We start from the raw sequence: 12,764 nt of genomic DNA, 5'->3' as shown, positions 1-12,764 counted from the left end.
GACTGTCTCCCCCTCCCCTGCCTCGCCCTCCCCTGTCTTCCCCTTAGTTGGTGTGAGTGAGGAAGTGTGTTTGTGCTTTAGAAACAGAGCAGTGTAGCTTAGACTTCCCAGGAGGGAAAGAGGAGCTCTGTGCAGCCACAGGCGGGTGCCCAAAACGCGCGGGTGGGGAAAGCATCCGGCCTCGCCCCTGCTTTCTGAGGACGGCGCGAAGCCGCTTAGCGGCAGCGTGGGCAGCGTGAGCCGCCTGTAGCCAGGGCCAGGGCGCGCCCCCACGCTGCCGGTAGCGCTGGTGAGCTGCCAGCGTGCGGGCCCTGTACTCGGGGCACGTGTCAGGACCTTGGCGGCACCCTTTGTCCCCAGGAGCAGCCCCGCCCAGGTCCCTGTAAGCAGGGCTGGGGAGGCTCCTTTAGCCAGGCAACAGGAAGGAGCGCTCCCAGGCCTTTGCCTGGGGGCAGCGTGCTGAAGTGCTGTGCCGCAGGGCACGCTCCCGCCTTTGGCACTGCTTCGGGCTGGCGCCACACGGCTGGCGGCCTCGTAGAGGAGGCTCCCGGGGCTTGCAGACGGCTGTGTTGCCGTGCTGCGCTGCGGCCGGGCTCCGGCCTGTCCCTAAGTGGGGCGCAGGCCGGAGCCTGTGCTCCGTAAGCTTGTTGGGGGGTGCCGGGCAGCAGGGGGCGGCCCCGTAAGTGGGGTTCTGTGCGTCCCCTGGCCTCGGCGGGCGGTTGGAGGGACCCCCTGTAATCAGGCGGGTGTCCCTGGCCCCGGTCTTTCAGAGGCGTGGGGCCAGGAGTCATGGGGCCGGGCGTGTGCCCTCCCTGTCCTCAGGGCCGGGCTGGCGGCCCCTCGGGCCCCTCGGCTTTAGGCTGTGAGCTCGACCGCCTGACTCTAGAGTCAGGTTCCTGTTGCCTTGGGGGAAGGCCGAGCTTTGTGGCTCCCTGGGTGAGGACCGGCCTGTAAGCAGGCTGCGGGTCTGGGAGCCTTTGTGCTCCCTTCAGCTGGCAGCCCGTGTGGGGCGCCCGCCCCGTTAGTGGGGAGCGCCCCGCAACTGGAGAGAAGGAGCCTCCATAGGCCTTGGGGACCAGAGCCGCCCTGTAAGTGGGGGCCAGTGCTCTGGAGTCCCGGGCACTTTGCAGTCCAGGCAGCGGCTTGAGCCCCCTGTAAGCAGGGGTGCAGCCTCTTGGCCGCTGCCTTGCGTGCCCAGCTTCATTTGCCCAGAGGGCCCGGCTCCCAGCGCGGCGTGGGACGGCGCCGGACGTCGCGACGGTGAGTCAAGCTGAAGTTGGAGGCTTTTGGGCAGCTGGGGGGCTGCGTGGCTGGTGGCCTGAGGATCAGGCTGTGGGGCTGTTGGGTGGCGGTTCCCTTTGGCAGCTGGAGCTCCTCAGGCCTGATTGTGTCCTGGTCGACGTTTGCAGAAGCCACGGGACAGCGAGGCAAGAGCGAGCCGCAGGAGCGGCCTCTTCGAGCTCAAGAGCGGAACGGCGAGGCAAGAGCAAGCTTCAGCTTTGGCGTCTTTGAGCTCAGGCGCGCAGCAGCCAGGTAAGAGCAGCCGCTTGGAGCTGATGTGTGTGAGGCTTTTGGGCCGGCGACAGGACCTGTGGGTGGCTGGTTGGGGATGTCCCTGTGGGGCTGTTGGGTGGCGGTTGCCTGCCGGCACAGGGTCTGGAGCTTCTCGGGCCTGAGTGTGTCGTCGTGCATTGGCAGAAGCCGTGGGAGGACGAGGCAAGAGCGGCAGCGTCGTCGAGCTCAAGAGTGGACCGGCGAGGCAAGAGCGAGCTTGGAGCTGAAGAGGGACGCGAGGGGCCCTCTGGGCAAAGGGCTTTTCCAGGCCAGGGCGCCTTCAGGGTGCCGCGGCTGGCTTTGCGCTGGGCGACCGCCCTGTGTGCAGGGCTGGTCTTTGCTGTGCTTGGGCCTTTTGCCCTTGTGCTCCTTTGGCTGCCCGGAGAGAGGGGCAAGCCTGTAAAGGAGGCTGAGTGCCCCTGTCTCCGCACCGCAGGGGGGAAACAGAGCTCTCCCGGCCCCCAGCCCAGCTACCCTGTAAGCAGGGCAGGGCTTTACCCCAGCCCCGGCAGCTTTCTGCCTGCTGCTGGCCCCTGGCCAGCGTGACCCCCCTGTACTCGGGGTGTGTGTCACAGCCCGCGTCCCTGGTGCCGGTCCTGAAGCGCTTCAGCGCGTCGAGGCCCCTGCGGCCTCCTCTCAGTGCACTGGCGGGTCTGATGCTTCCCTCTCCCGCTCAGCATTAGGAATGGCTCCCTAGAGTAGGTTGGCTGCACAGAACTTGCTCCCTCTTCTGGGACTGTCTCCCCCTCCCCTGCCTCGCCCTCCCCTGTCTTCCCCTTAGTTGGTGTGAGTGAGGAAGTGTGTTTGTGCTTTAGAAACAGAGCAGTGTAGCTTAGACTTCCCAGGAGGGAAAGAGGAGCTCTGTGCAGCCACAGGCGGGTGCCCAAAACGCGCGGGTGGGGAAAGCATCCGGCCTCGCCCCTGCTTTCTGAGGACGGCGCGAAGCCGCTTAGCGGCAGCGTGGGCAGCGTGAGCCGCCTGTAGCCAGGGCCAGGGCGCGCCCCCACGCTGCCGGTAGCGCTGGTGAGCTGCCAGCGTGCGGGCCCTGTACTCGGGGCACGTGTCAGGACCTTGGCGGCACCCTTTGTCCCCAGGAGCAGCCCCGCCCAGGTCCCTGTAAGCAGGGCTGGGGAGGCTCCTTTAGCCAGGCAACAGGAAGGAGCGCTCCCAGGCCTTTGCCTGGGGGCAGCGTGCAGAAGTGCTGTGCCGCAGGGCACGCTCCCGCCTTTGGCACTGCTTCGGGCTGGCGCCACACGGCTGGCGGCCTCGTAGAGGAGGCTCCCGGGGCTTGCAGACGGCTGTGTTGCCGTGCTGCGCTGCGGCCGGGCTCCGGCCTGTCCCTAAGTGGGGCGCAGGCCGGAGCCTGTGCTCCGTAAGCTTGTTGGGGGGTGCCGGGCAGCAGGGGGCGGCCCCGTAAGTGGGGTTCTGTGCGTCCCCTGGCCTCGGCGGGCGGTTGGAGGGACCCCCTGTAATCAGGCGGGTGTCCCTGGCCCCGGTCTTTCAGAGGCGTGGGGCCAGGAGTCATGGGGCCGGGCGTGTGCCCTCCCTGTCCTCAGGGCCGGGCTGGCGGCCCCTCGGGCCCCTCGGCTTTAGGCTGTGAGCTCGACCGCCTGACTCTAGAGTCAGGTTCCTGTTGCCTTGGGGGAAGGCCGAGCTTTGTGGCTCCCTGGGTGAGGACCGGCCTGTAAGCAGGCTGCGGGTCTGGGAGCCTTTGTGCTCCCTTCAGCTGGCAGCCCGTGTGGGGCGCCCGCCCCGTTAGTGGGGAGCGCCCCGCAACTGGAGAGAAGGAGCCTCCATAGGCCTTGGGGACCAGAGCCGCCCTGTAAGTGGGGGCCAGTGCTCTGGAGTCCCGGGCACTTTGCAGTCCAGGCAGCGGCTTGAGCCCCCTGTAAGCAGGGGTGCAGCCTCTTGGCCGCTGCCTTGCGTGCCCAGCTTCATTTGCCCAGAGGGCCCGGCTCCCAGCGCGGCGTGGGACGGCGCCGGACGTCGCGACGGTGAGTCAAGCTGAAGTTGGAGGCTTTTGGGCAGCTGGGGGGCTGCGTGGCTGGTGGCCTGAGGATCAGGCTGTGGGGCTGTTGGGTGGCGGTTCCCTTTGGCAGCTGGAGCTCCTCAGGCCTGATTGTGTCCTGGTCGACGTTTGCAGAAGCCACGGGACAGCGAGGCAAGAGCGAGCCGCAGGAGCGGCCTCTTCGAGCTCAAGAGCGGAACGGCGAGGCAAGAGCAAGCTTCAGCTTTGGCGTCTTTGAGCTCAGGCGCGCAGCAGCCAGGTAAGAGCAGCCGCTTGGAGCTGATGTGTGTGAGGCTTTTGGGCCGGCGACAGGACCTGTGGGTGGCTGGTTGGGGATGTCCCTGTGGGGCTGTTGGGTGGCGGTTGCCTGCCGGCACAGGGTCTGGAGCTTCTCGGGCCTGAGTGTGTCGTCGTGCATTGGCAGAAGCCGTGGGAGGACGAGGCAAGAGCGGCAGCGTCGTCGAGCTCAAGAGTGGACCGGCGAGGCAAGAGCGAGCTTGGAGCTGAAGAGGGACGCGAGGGGCCCTCTGGGCAAAGGGCTTTTCCAGGCCAGGGCGCCTTCAGGGTGCCGCGGCTGGCTTTGCGCTGGGCGACCGCCCTGTGTGCAGGGCTGGTCTTTGCTGTGCTTGGGCCTTTTGCCCTTGTGCTCCTTTGGCTGCCCGGAGAGAGGGGCAAGCCTGTAAAGGAGGCTGAGTGCCCCTGTCTCCGCACCGCAGGGGGGAAACAGAGCTCTCCCGGCCCCCAGCCCAGCTACCCTGTAAGCAGGGCAGGGCTTTACCCCAGCCCCGGCAGCTTTCTGCCTGCTGCTGGCCCCTGGCCAGCGTGACCCCCCTGTACTCGGGGTGTGTGTCACAGCCCGCGTCCCTGGTGCCGGTCCTGAAGCGCTTCAGCGCGTCGAGGCCCCTGCGGCCTCCTCTCAGTGCACTGGCGGGTCTGATGCTTCCCTCTCCCGCTCAGCATTAGGAATGGCTCCCTAGAGTAGGTTGGCTGCACAGAACTTGCTCCCTCTTCTGGGACTGTCTCCCCCTCCCCTGCCTCGCCCTCCCCTGTCTTCCCCTTAGTTGGTGTGAGTGAGGAAGTGTGTTTGTGCTTTAGAAACAGAGCAGTGTAGCTTAGACTTCCCAGGAGGGAAAGAGGAGCTCTGTGCAGCCACAGGCGGGTGCCCAAAACGCGCGGGTGGGGAAAGCATCCGGCCTCGCCCCTGCTTTCTGAGGACGGCGCGAAGCCGCTTAGCGGCAGCGTGGGCAGCGTGAGCCGCCTGTAGCCAGGGCCAGGGCGCGCCCCCACGCTGCCGGTAGCGCTGGTGAGCTGCCAGCGTGCGGGCCCTGTACTCGGGGCACGTGTCAGGACCTTGGCGGCACCCTTTGTCCCCAGGAGCAGCCCCGCCCAGGTCCCTGTAAGCAGGGCTGGGGAGGCTCCTTTAGCCAGGCAACAGGAAGGAGCGCTCCCAGGCCTTTGCCTGGGGGCAGCGTGCTGAAGTGCTGTGCCGCAGGGCACGCTCCCGCCTTTGGCACTGCTTCGGGCTGGCGCCACACGGCTGGCGGCCTCGTAGAGGAGGCTCCCGGGGCTTGCAGACGGCTGTGTTGCCGTGCTGCGCTGCGGCCGGGCTCCGGCCTGTCCCTAAGTGGGGCGCAGGCCGGAGCCTGTGCTCCGTAAGCTTGTTGGGGGGTGCCGGGCAGCAGGGGGCGGCCCCGTAAGTGGGGTTCTGTGCGTCCCCTGGCCTCGGCGGGCGGTTGGAGGGACCCCCTGTAATCAGGCGGGTGTCCCTGGCCCCGGTCTTTCAGAGGCGTGGGGCCAGGAGTCATGGGGCCGGGCGTGTGCCCTCCCTGTCCTCAGGGCCGGGCTGGCGGCCCCTCGGGCCCCTCGGCTTTAGGCTGTGAGCTCGACCGCCTGACTCTAGAGTCAGGTTCCTGTTGCCTTGGGGGAAGGCCGAGCTTTGTGGCTCCCTGGGTGAGGACCGGCCTGTAAGCAGGCTGCGGGTCTGGGAGCCTTTGTGCTCCCTTCAGCTGGCAGCCCGTGTGGGGCGCCCGCCCCGTTAGTGGGGAGCGCCCCGCAACTGGAGAGAAGGAGCCTCCATAGGCCTTGGGGACCAGAGCCGCCCTGTAAGTGGGGGCCAGTGCTCTGGAGTCCCGGGCACTTTGCAGTCCAGGCAGCGGCTTGAGCCCCCTGTAAGCAGGGGTGCAGCCTCTTGGCCGCTGCCTTGCGTGCCCAGCTTCATTTGCCCAGAGGGCCCGGCTCCCAGCGCGGCGTGGGACGGCGCCGGACGTCGCGACGGTGAGTCAAGCTGAAGTTGGAGGCTTTTGGGCAGCTGGGGGGCTGCGTGGCTGGTGGCCTGAGGATCAGGCTGTGGGGCTGTTGGGTGGCGGTTCCCTTTGGCAGCTGGAGCTCCTCAGGCCTGATTGTGTCCTGGTCGACGTTTGCAGAAGCCACGGGACAGCGAGGCAAGAGCGAGCCGCAGGAGCGGCCTCTTCGAGCTCAAGAGCGGAACGGCGAGGCAAGAGCAAGCTTCAGCTTTGGCGTCTTTGAGCTCAGGCGCGCAGCAGCCAGGTAAGAGCAGCCGCTTGGAGCTGATGTGTGTGAGGCTTTTGGGCCGGCGACAGGACCTGTGGGTGGCTGGTTGGGGATGTCCCTGTGGGGCTGTTGGGTGGCGGTTGCCTGCCGGCACAGGGTCTGGAGCTTCTCGGGCCTGAGTGTGTCGTCGTGCATTGGCAGAAGCCGTGGGAGGACGAGGCAAGAGCGGCAGCGTCGTCGAGCTCAAGAGTGGACCGGCGAGGCAAGAGCGAGCTTGGAGCTGAAGAGGGACGCGAGGGGCCCTCTGGGCAAAGGGCTTTTCCAGGCCAGGGCGCCTTCAGGGTGCCGCGGCTGGCTTTGCGCTGGGCGACCGCCCTGTGTGCAGGGCTGGTCTTTGCTGTGCTTGGGCCTTTTGCCCTTGTGCTCCTTTGGCTGCCCGGAGAGAGGGGCAAGCCTGTAAAGGAGGCTGAGTGCCCCTGTCTCCGCACCGCAGGGGGGAAACAGAGCTCTCCCGGCCCCCAGCCCAGCTACCCTGTAAGCAGGGCAGGGCTTTACCCCAGCCCCGGCAGCTTTCTGCCTGCTGCTGGCCCCTGGCCAGCGTGACCCCCCTGTACTCGGGGTGTGTGTCACAGCCCGCGTCCCTGGTGCCGGTCCTGAAGCGCTTCAGCGCGTCGAGGCCCCTGCGGCCTCCTCTCAGTGCACTGGCGGGTCTGATGCTTCCCTCTCCCGCTCAGCATTAGGAATGGCTCCCTAGAGTAGGTTGGCTGCACAGAACTTGCTCCCTCTTCTGGGACTGTCTCCCCCTCCCCTGCCTCGCCCTCCCCTGTCTTCCCCTTAGTTGGTGTGAGTGAGGAAGTGTGTTTGTGCTTTAGAAACAGAGCAGTGTAGCTTAGACTTCCCAGGAGGGAAAGAGGAGCTCTGTGCAGCCACAGGCGGGTGCCCAAAACGCGCGGGTGGGGAAAGCATCCGGCCTCGCCCCTGCTTTCTGAGGACGGCGCGAAGCCGCTTAGCGGCAGCGTGGGCAGCGTGAGCCGCCTGTAGCCAGGGCCAGGGCGCGCCCCCACGCTGCCGGTAGCGCTGGTGAGCTGCCAGCGTGCGGGCCCTGTACTCGGGGCACGTGTCAGGACCTTGGCGGCACCCTTTGTCCCCAGGAGCAGCCCCGCCCAGGTCCCTGTAAGCAGGGCTGGGGAGGCTCCTTTAGCCAGGCAACAGGAAGGAGCGCTCCCAGGCCTTTGCCTGGGGGCAGCGTGCAGAAGTGCTGTGCCGCAGGGCACGCTCCCGCCTTTGGCACTGCTTCGGGCTGGCGCCACACGGCTGGCGGCCTCGTAGAGGAGGCTCCCGGGGCTTGCAGACGGCTGTGTTGCCGTGCTGCGCTGCGGCCGGGCTCCGGCCTGTCCCTAAGTGGGGCGCAGGCCGGAGCCTGTGCTCCGTAAGCTTGTTGGGGGGTGCCGGGCAGCAGGGGGCGGCCCCGTAAGTGGGGTTCTGTGCGTCCCCTGGCCTCGGCGGGCGGTTGGAGGGACCCCCTGTAATCAGGCGGGTGTCCCTGGCCCCGGTCTTTCAGAGGCGTGGGGCCAGGAGTCATGGGGCCGGGCGTGTGCCCTCCCTGTCCTCAGGGCCGGGCTGGCGGCCCCTCGGGCCCCTCGGCTTTAGGCTGTGAGCTCGACCGCCTGACTCTAGAGTCAGGTTCCTGTTGCCTTGGGGGAAGGCCGAGCTTTGTGGCTCCCTGGGTGAGGACCGGCCTGTAAGCAGGCTGCGGGTCTGGGAGCCTTTGTGCTCCCTTCAGCTGGCAGCCCGTGTGGGGCGCCCGCCCCGTTAGTGGGGAGCGCCCCGCAACTGGAGAGAAGGAGCCTCCATAGGCCTTGGGGACCAGAGCCGCCCTGTAAGTGGGGGCCAGTGCTCTGGAGTCCCGGGCACTTTGCAGTCCAGGCAGCGGCTTGAGCCCCCTGTAAGCAGGGGTGCAGCCTCTTGGCCGCTGCCTTGCGTGCCCAGCTTCATTTGCCCAGAGGGCCCGGCTCCCAGCGCGGCGTGGGACGGCGCCGGACGTCGCGACGGTGAGTCAAGCTGAAGTTGGAGGCTTTTGGGCAGCTGGGGGGCTGCGTGGCTGGTGGCCTGAGGATCAGGCTGTGGGGCTGTTGGGTGGCGGTTCCCTTTGGCAGCTGGAGCTCCTCAGGCCTGATTGTGTCCTGGTCGACGTTTGCAGAAGCCACGGGACAGCGAGGCAAGAGCGAGCCGCAGGAGCGGCCTCTTCGAGCTCAAGAGCGGAACGGCGAGGCAAGAGCAAGCTTCAGCTTTGGCGTCTTTGAGCTCAGGCGCGCAGCAGCCAGGTAAGAGCAGCCGCTTGGAGCTGATGTGTGTGAGGCTTTTGGGCCGGCGACAGGACCTGTGGGTGGCTGGTTGGGGATGTCCCTGTGGGGCTGTTGGGTGGCGGTTGCCTGCCGGCACAGGGTCTGGAGCTTCTCGGGCCTGAGTGTGTCGTCGTGCATTGGCAGAAGCCGTGGGAGGACGAGGCAAGAGCGGCAGCGTCTTCGAGCTCAAGAGTGGACCGGCGAGGCAAGAGCGAGCTTGGAGCTGAAGAGGGACGCGAGGGGCCCTCTGGGCAAAGGGCTTTTCCAGGCCAGGGCGCCTTCAGGGTGCCGCGGCTGGCTTTGCGCTGGGCGACCGCCCTGTGTGCAGGGCTGGTCTTTGCTGTGCTTGGGCCTTTTGCCCTTGTGCTCCTTTGGCTGCCCGGAGAGAGGGGCAAGCCTGTAAAGGAGGCTGAGTGCCCCTGTCTCCGCACCGCAGGGGGGAAACAGAGCTCTCCCGGCCCCCAGCCCAGCTACCCTGTAAGCAGGGCAGGGCTTTACCCCAGCCCCGGCAGCTTTCTGCCTGCTGCTGGCCCCTGGCCAGCGTGACCCCCCTGTACTCGGGGTGTGTGTCACAGCCCGCGTCCCTGGTGCCGGTCCTGAAGCGCTTCAGCGCGTCGAGGCCCCTGCAGCCTCCTCTCAGTGCACTGGCGGGTCTGATGCTTCCCTCTCCCGCTCAGCATTAGGAATGGCTCCCTAGAGTAGGTTGGCTGCACAGAACTTGCTCCCTCTTCTGGGACTGTCTCCCCCTCCCCTGCCTCGCCCTCCCCTGTCTTCCCCTTAGTTGGTGTGAGTGAGGAAGTGTGTTTGTGCTTTAGAAACAGAGCAGTGTAGCTTAGACTTCCCAGGAGGGAAAGAGGAGCTCTGTGCAGCCACAGGCGGGTGCCCAAAACGCGCGGGTGGGGAAAGCATCCGGCCTCGCCCCTGCTTTCTGAGGACGGCGCGAAGCCGCTTAGCGGCAGCGTGGGCAGCGTGAGCCGCCTGTAGCCAGGGCCAGGGCGCGCCCCCACGCTGCCGGTAGCGCTGGTGAGCTGCCAGCGTGCGGGCCCTGTACTCGGGGCACGTGTCAGGACCTTGGCGGCACCCTTTGTCCCCAGGAGCAGCCCCGCCCAGGTCCCTGTAAGCAGGGCTGGGGAGGCTCCTTTAGCCAGGCAACAGGAAGGAGCGCTCCCAGGCCTTTGCCTGGGGGCAGCGTGCTGAAGTGCTGTGCCGCAGGGCACGCTCCCGCCTTTGGCACTGCTTCGGGCTGGCGCCACACGGCTGGCGGCCTCGTAGAGGAGGCTCCCGGGGCTTGCAGACGGCTGTGTTGCCGTGCTGCGCTGCGGCCGGGCTCCGGCCTGTCCCTAAGTGGGGCGCAGGCCGGAGCCTGTGCTCCGTAAGCTTGTTGGGGGGTGCCGGGCAGCAGGGGGCGGCCCCGTAAGTGGGGTTCTGTGCGTCCCCTGGCCTCGGCGGGCGGTTGGAGGGACCCCCTGTAATCAGGCGGGTGTCCCTGGCCCCGGTCTTTCAGAGGCGTGGGGCCAGGAGTCATGGGGCCGGGCGTGTGCCCTCCCTGTCCTCAGGGCCGGGCTGGCGGCCCCTCGGGCCCCTCGGCTTTAGGCTGTGAGCTCGACCGCCTGACTCTAGAGTCAGGTTCCTGTTGCCTTGGGGGAAGGCCGAGCTTTGTGGCTCCCTGGGTGAGGACCGGCCTGTAAGCAGGCTGCGGGTCTGGGAGCCTTTGTGCTCCCTTCAGCTGGCAGCCCGTGTGGGGCGCCCGCCCCGTTAGTGGGGAGCGCCCCGCAACTGGAGAGAAGGAGCCTCCATAGGCCTTGGGGACCAGAGCCGCCCTGTAAGTGGGGGCCAGTGCTCTGGAGTCCCGGGCACTTTGCAGTCCAGGCAGCGGCTTGAGCCCCCTGTAAGCAGGGGTGCAGCCTCTTGGCCGCTGCCTTGCGTGCCCAGCTTCATTTGCCCAGAGGGCCCGGCTCCCAGCGCGGCGTGGGACGGCGCCGGACGTCGCGACGGTGAGTCAAGCTGAAGTTGGAGGCTTTTGGGCAGCTGGGGGGCTGCGTGGCTGGTGGCCTGAGGATCAGGCTGTGGGGCTGTTGGGTGGCGGTTCCCTTTGGCAGCTGGAGCTCCTCAGGCCTGATTGTGTCCTGGTCGACGTTTGCAGAAGCCACGGGACAGCGAGGCAAGAGCGAGCCGCAGGAGCGGCCTCTTCGAGCTCAAGAGCGGAACGGCGAGGCAAGAGCAAGCTTCAGCTTTGGCGTCTTTGAGCTCAGGCGCGCAGCAGCCAGGTAAGAGCAGCCGCTTGGAGCTGATGTGTGTGAGGCTTTTGGGCCGGCGACAGGACCTGTGGGTGGCTGGTTGGGGATGTCCCTGTGGGGCTGTTGGGTGGCGGTTGCCTGCCGGCACAGGGTCTGGAGCTTCTCGGGCCTGAGTGTGTCGTCGTGCATTGGCAGAAGCCGTGGGAGGACGAGGCAAGAGCGGCAGCGTCGTCGAGCTCAAGAGTGGACCGGCGAGGCAAGAGCGAGCTTGGAGCTGAAGAGGGACGCGAGGGGCCCTCTGGGCAAAGGGCTTTTCCAGGCCAGGGCGCCTTCAGGGTGCCGCGGCTGGCTTTGCGCTGGGCGACCGCCCTGTGTGCAGGGCTGGTCTTTGCTGTGCTTGGGCCTTTTGCCCTTGTGCTCCTTTGGCTGCCCGGAGAGAGGGGCAAGCCTGTAAAGGAGGCTGAGTGCCCCTGTCTCCGCACCGCAGGGGGGAAACAGAGCTCTCCCGGCCCCCAGCCCAGCTACCCTGTAAGCAGGGCAGGGCTTTACCCCAGCCCCGGCAGCTTTCTGCCTGCTGCTGGCCCCTGGCCAGCGTGACCCCCCTGTACTCGGGGTGTGTGTCACAGCCCGCGTCCCTGGTGCCGGTCCTGAAGCGCTTCAGCGCGTCGAGGCCCCTGCGGCCTCCTCTCAGTGCACTGGCGGGTCTGATGCTTCCCTCTCCCGCTCAGCATTAGGAATGGCTCCCTAGAGTAGGTTGGCTGCACAGAACTTGCTCCCTCTTCTGGGACTGTCTCCCCCTCCCCTGCCTCGCCCTCCCCTGTCTTCCCCTTAGTTGGTGTGAGTGAGGAAGTGTGTTTGTGCTTTAGAAACAGAGCAGTGTAGCTTAGACTTCCCAGGAGGGAAAGAGGAGCTCTGTGCAGCCACAGGCGGGTGCCCAAAACGCGCGGGTGGGGAAAGCATCCGGCCTCGCCCCTGCTTTCTGAGGACGGCGCGAAGCCGCTTAGCGGCAGCGTGGGCAGCGTGAGCCGCCTGTAGCCAGGGCCAGGGCGCGCCCCCACGCTGCCGGTAGCGCTGGTGAGCTGCCAGCGTGCGGGCCCTGTACTCGGGGCACGTGTCAGGACCTTGGCGGCACCCTTTGTCCCCAGGAGCAGCCCCGCCCAGGTCCCTGTAAGCAGGGCTGGGGAGGCTCCTTTAGCCAGGCAACAGGAAGGAGCGCTCCCAGGCCTTTGCCTGGGGGCAGCGTGCAGAAGTGCTGTGCCGCAGGGCACGCTCCCGCCTTTGGCACTGCTTCGGGCTGGCGCCACACGGCTGGCGGCCTCGTAGAGGAGGCTCCCGGGGCTTGCAGACGGCTGTGTTGCCGTGCTGCGCTGCGGCCGGGCTCCGGCCTGTCCCTAAGTGGGGCGCAGGCCGGAGCCTGTGCTCCGTAAGCTTGTTGGGGGGTGCCGGGCAGCAGGGGGCGGCCCCGTAAGTGGGGTTCTGTGCGTCCCCTGGCCTCGGCGGGCGGTTGGAGGGACCCCCTGTAATCAGGCGGGTGTCCCTGGCCCCGGTCTTTCAGAGGCGTGGGGCCAGGAGTCATGGGGCCGGGCGTGTGCCCTCCCTGTCCTCAGGGCCGGGCTGGCGGCCCCTCGGGCCCCTCGGCTTTAGGCTGTGAGCTCGACCGCCTGACTCTAGAGTCAGGTTCCTGTTGCCTTGGGGGAAGGCCGAGCTTTGTGGCTCCCTGGGTGAGGACCGGCCTGTAAGCAGGCTGCGGGTCTGGGAGCCTTTGTGCTCCCTTCAGCTGGCAGCCCGTGTGGGGCGCCCGCCCCGTTAGTGGGGAGCGCCCCGCAACTGGAGAGAAGGAGCCTCCATAGGCCTTGGGGACCAGAGCCGCCCTGTAAGTGGGGGCCAGTGCTCTGGAGTCCCGGGCACTTTGCAGTCCAGGCAGCGGCTTGAGCCCCCTGTAAGCAGGGGTGCAGCCTCTTGGCCGCTGCCTTGCGTGCCCAGCTTCATTTGCCCAGAGGGCCCGGCTCCCAGCGCGGCGTGGGACGGCGCCGGACGTCGCGACGGTGAGTCAAGCTGAAGTTGGAGGCTTTTGGGCAGCTGGGGGGCTGCGTGGCTGGTGGCCTGAGG

General features: G+C 67.4%; 3 long non-coding RNA genes across 3 annotated transcripts; all 3 read left to right on the top strand.

Moving 5' to 3' along the window:
* The first annotated feature begins 1,416 nt into the window (after window positions 1–1,416).
* Window positions 1,417–3,026, top strand: LOC139590692 (uncharacterized). The gene is made up of 2 exons (XR_011679404.1): window positions 1,417–1,533; window positions 1,699–3,026. It is a non-coding gene; the product is annotated as an uncharacterized lncRNA (long non-coding RNA).
* A 2,966-nt stretch (window positions 3,027–5,992) lies between these two features.
* LOC139590691 (uncharacterized) lies at window positions 5,993–7,602 on the top strand. The gene is made up of 2 exons (XR_011679403.1): window positions 5,993–6,109; window positions 6,275–7,602. It is a non-coding gene; the product is annotated as an uncharacterized lncRNA (long non-coding RNA).
* Window positions 7,603–10,568: 2,966 nt separating this feature from the next.
* On the top strand, window positions 10,569–12,178 carry LOC139590690 (uncharacterized). Its single transcript, XR_011679402.1, has 2 exons — window positions 10,569–10,685; window positions 10,851–12,178. It is a non-coding gene; the product is annotated as an uncharacterized lncRNA (long non-coding RNA).
* The last annotated feature ends 586 nt before the right edge of the window (window positions 12,179–12,764 follow it).

This window comes from Agelaius tricolor, unplaced genomic scaffold, assembly GCF_023055355.1.
Source record: "Agelaius tricolor isolate 1412-34295 unplaced genomic scaffold, bAgeTri1.0.p SCAF_5, whole genome shotgun sequence".
Lineage (NCBI taxonomy): Eukaryota > Metazoa > Chordata > Aves > Passeriformes > Icteridae > Agelaius > Agelaius tricolor.
Note: the sequence above shows the minus strand (reverse complement) of the source record. Positions and strands in the feature narration are given on the sequence as shown.